Source organism: Octodon degus, unplaced genomic scaffold (assembly GCF_000260255.1).
Source record: "Octodon degus isolate 3935 unplaced genomic scaffold, OctDeg1.0 scaffold00003, whole genome shotgun sequence".
Lineage (NCBI taxonomy): Eukaryota > Metazoa > Chordata > Mammalia > Rodentia > Octodontidae > Octodon > Octodon degus.
In genome coordinates this window covers 20,527,833-20,532,916 of record NW_004524579.1, presented here as the reverse complement: position 1 = coordinate 20,532,916, position 5,084 = coordinate 20,527,833, and positions in this window count along the sequence as shown.

The following is a 5,084-nucleotide window of genomic DNA, read 5'->3' as shown; positions in this document are numbered from 1 at the left end:
AAAAAAAAAAAAAAGAAAGGAAACATAAATCAATATTTTTATATTCAGGTTCCTTAAGCATAAGACAGAGATGTTGACAATATAAATACAAATATACTCACATTTATACTGCATTTTTAAAATGTAAATATGAAAAAATAAATCAGGAAATATTATTTTTCGGGTACATGAAAAAAGAGAACCTGGGGAGAAGATAGAAACAATATGACTTTGAGTAATATATCTAGTTGTGTGAATATGATTTTTTGTACTGCATTGTTTTGGCTTTGATTCTTATTATTACATGTTTGCAGTACATACTGATTACAGTCCCAGAAGGGGATTGGTACATGTACATAACACATCTCAGGTCTCTTTTTTTCTGCTCCTCCTTTCATGCTCTATTTCTTTCTTTTTTTTTTTGCATTTAAAAGTTTTGTATTATGATATTTTCAAACATATACAAAGGTAGAAAGAATTGCATAATAAACCCTCATTTCCTAAGTTCGGTCATGATTCACATTTTGCCAATTGTGTTAGTTTTCTATCACTAAGACAAAACACCTGAGACAAATCACCTCGGAAAGAGGCAAGGTCTGCTTTCGTTCATGATTTCAGAGCTCCAGGCCATGGTTGGTTGGCCTGCTTCTCTGGGGACTGTGGTAAGGTGGAACATCATGGTGGCACTGTGTAGCAAAGGAAGCCGCTCACTCATCATAGTATTCAAAGTGGTTGGGATAGATATATAGTTGCATTCTCTTAATGAATAGAATGATTTTTTCTAATGGTGTTTGTAAGTAGGATCACAAGTCTACATCTTGTACAGCAATTAACCACTAAGAAGAATATATGCAGTGTATTATTTGTTGAAACTGTACTTTCGATTTGATTTGAAACTGTCTCATTGCTATATGTTTATCAATAAAACTTTGAAAAAAAAAAAAAAGAAAACATTCAGGGAAGAAAGGGGTAGCCTGGGCTATGGGAAGTATGCTCCGTGCTGTAGCTTGGACATGGAGTATCGCTCCCCAGCCCCAAGGCCCATGTGTTGAAGGCGTGGTCTGCAGTCTGTGGTGCTAATTGGAAGGTGGTAGAACCTTCAAAAGGTGGGGCTAAGTAGAAGGAAGTTAAGTCATCCTCTATTTCTTTCAAGCCATGAATATTTGGTCAGAAAAGACATGGGCCAGAGAGATAGATCAGTGGAGTAATGTGCCTGCGTAGGCAAGCACAAGCTTAGGCAATCACAGAGACCTTGGTTCAATCCCAGGCAGCACATATGGCTCCAGACCTGCCCCCAGGGTGCACTGATATGGCCAGAGTTGGGGAAAGGTGTTGTGTGCCTGCAATCCAAGTGCTGGAGAGGTGGACAGAGGAGAATCATTATGAGTCAGAACTGTGGAGTGAGACCATGTAACAACGAAATACATTTAAAAAACAAATTAAGGCAGTGTGTGGATAGTGAAAAAAAAAAACAGTTTAAATCCTGTATTAGGGAAGGGGTATAAACTCCAGGAGAAGCTAATTTTTTCAAATGACTTTCAACACAGTGACAAAAAAAGAGAGACCAATATGATAATCTTTGATCAAATCTCTGTATGTAAACACCACTGAAAAGGAACTAGAGGAGACAGAAACAAGAACAACAATACTTGGAAGGGGTAGTCAAAAAGTCAGATAAAATTAAACATTATGTAATCAACATGTCTAAGATAAGTGGTGTGAGTTTACACTGTAGCAGGATGACTATTAATGGGGGATGGGCTTATAAGATATTGTTTTGATTTGAATAAAACCTGAAGGCAAAAAGGATGGAAATGTATTGTTCTGGATTTGTAAAAACTATAAGACAAATAAGAAATATTTAAGAAAATGAATTCTATGCAGTTGAACACTTTCCATTTATTTTGGCAGATATGATACTGGCTTGATGGTCACTTAAAGTAGCTTTCAGGGTATACATAATCACATTAAAGATGCGTAATAAATTATTTACAAATAAAATAACATGATGTTGTTTGAGATTTGCTTTAAAATGCTTCAGACTTATCTAAAAATATCAAGGGAGATAAAGTGAAATTATCAAAGTTACTCATTTTATGTGTGGGTAATGGGTAACTGGGGTATTTTATAAAATTCCTTCCTGTAAATTAGTCTCCAAATATACTACACAACAGGTTATACTTTTAACAAAAATGGAAGTAAAGATCCAACATTTTCCTTTTGATAATTAAGCAGAGTTTAAAAATAATTATCATCACCAAGTAACAGCCTATATTTACAGGCTCTGAGTGACATCAAGTAGCAATAACTCAAATGTTTGACGGGTGTACACTGCTTGTCCTGACTTCTCATTTTGTTTATTTCCCAATGACATGGATGTTTAGTTTTCTTTTCTTTCTTCTCCTGTTTATCTTCTTTTAAATTCAATAATTCAAGATACTTTAAATTTTTTTAATTATACATAATTACACTCAAAACCTGGTATAAAAACCACAAAAGTTTGCACATTTGTACTTCAGTGGCCTCTTACATTTTACACAACCCAATTTAGTGTCTACCAGCAATAACCAAGCCCATCTTACAACAGTCCACTTCGCAATCCATATGTTGAATCCCTAAAGCCCATTTAACTATTTGGAGATAGGGCTTTTAGAACATAATTGAATTTAAATGAGAGAATGAAGTTAAGACTTTAATCTGTTAGTACTGATGAGAAGAAAGGAGAATGATTGGTATAAGGATGGGAAGGTACTTGCTTTGGCAGCACACATACTATAATAAGGGTGGGAAGATGTTACAGGGAATATAGTAGGTTCTATAGTAGGTGCCTTTTTATAAGTCAGTGGTTACAAAACCCTAAAGAATCTGTGGAAATCCCCTAAATCTCTCCTTGGTAGGATTGGGGAAGGATGGGAAGATACTTTTGATAAAGCTCTATTTTATACATGAAAGTTTGATGAAAGGATCATTTGAAATAAAGATTTTCCAAAGATTAACAAATATTTAAAAATATGAAATAAAAATTGTTAAAATAGTCCAGACATATCCTATTGTGTACTTGCAAGATTAAAAATATAAGGGTTATCTTATTTCTGAACAAGAGATTGTTCGTACAGCCAAGTTGGAATAACAAGATTATTCCTGGGGTTCAAATACTAAAATAGCTGAATACAGTGCCTAAAACTATACTTTTCAAAGAACTAGAGAGGATAGTGAAATATACCAATTAGTGAGAGGATGAAAATAAACGAAAGGAGCCTTAGAATTGCTTCCTTAAGAAAATGCCCATGATACAGTCCAAGCAGCAACAGTCATAGGAAGAATCTGGATTGTGAAATTTGGAGACAAGCCTGAGCATCCTCACAGACCCTCTTACAGGTCAGAATAACAGAGCAGGCTTGAACAGAAATTAAAAAAAAAAAACCAATGATCTAGAGAGAGACTCCTTAAACACCAGCATATGATGTGAGGAGAAATTTTTTGACCAGAGCAAATACAAGTTGAATATATCAGAAGAAAAATCACCAGGAACACAGTAAGGAACAACTTTCTACCTGTCAGGGGAAAACACTACGGTTTATGATGCACTCCCAAGTGTGCATAAAGGTCTTGCCCCATCAAGAAAGGGAAGATCAACTCAAGCCTAAGCCTTGTTTTGCTGCTGCCTAAGGGAGTTTAAAACCAAGATTCAAAAAGAAACTGAATAAGAAATAAAGCTAGTCTTAAAAAATTTGACTACAGAGGAAGGCACAATATAAGTAATATGATATATGAGCCTGGGAGTATCACTGCTGAATGTATAAGTATTGACAGGCTCATGAAGAAATATAAAGCATGGGCACAGGCCAGTAAACACAATTGCTCAGACACTATGAACCAATTCCTTGAAGGTCACACCGGACATGGTGGTGCATGTCTGTGTTCGCAGCAGTGGGGAGGATGACACAAGAGAATCAATAGGGGTTTGAATTGGATGGCAAGACCCTGTATCAATAAAAAAGTACATAATCTGAATAGTTTTAAAGCCACTCATGACTTTGAGCTTGCAGTTTTAAAATCTTTCTCAAAAATTTCAGGCTCACACGTCTTTAACTAGTGAATCGTATATAATATAAAAGAATAAAATAATAACATTTCTGCAGAAAGACTTCCTGATAAGTGAAGGTGTTAGACTACTTTCAACTCACTCTGGAAACCCACATTTATGTGAAATAAAAAACACGCAAAGGCCTATCAAAAAAGGAATACTAGAGAACAACATTCTTTATGAAGTTAATGTAAAAATTTTAAACAAGCTGTAACCAAAATACTATGAAAATAACAAAGCATAAATGAATTCAATTGTAGAATAACAATGCTGTACTATTTAACATTTGATAGTTGTTATTGTTTTTAGTCTTTTATTTATTTGGTACAAGTCTTGCAGCTCAGATTCGTAGCAATCCTCCTGTCTCAGCCTCCCCAGTGCTGGGATCACAGGTATACATGATCATGCCCAGTTTCGATGGCCAGGATGGTGTGCCCAGGGTTCCAGGGCTGGCAGGGCAGGCATTACTGGGGATCAAATCCTGGGCCTCGCTTTTGACAGGAAGATGATTAGAACTCTGAGCTATCTCCCCATCCCTTATTAAACATTTGAAAATAAATATAGTTTACTCACTGAATAAAAAAAAACTTAAAAAGAAAAAATCATGTGGGATTTCAGACAGAAAAATCCACATACATAGATATATTTAACTAGGCAAGTAATTATGTTGTGGTGTTATATCAATATATATCAATTCCCAATAAAACTTTCTGGAAAGTAGGAGTACAGGGCAACTTTTTTGATCAGATAACAGGCACCTATTTAAACATAAAGCTGGCATTATAGCTAATGGTATAAGACTGAAATGCTTTCCTCTAATTCAAAGATCAAGTAGAATGATGATGTCTTTTCTTGTCCTTTCCCTATTTATCATCTTACTGGAGATTCCAGCCAGAGCAAAAAGCAAGCAAAACAAATAAAAGTCATTAAAATTTGGAACAAAGAAGTGGGAGTATAAACTGCGGAAATCACTGTGGAAATCAGCTTGGAGATTGCATAAAACCTAGGATTAGAATTC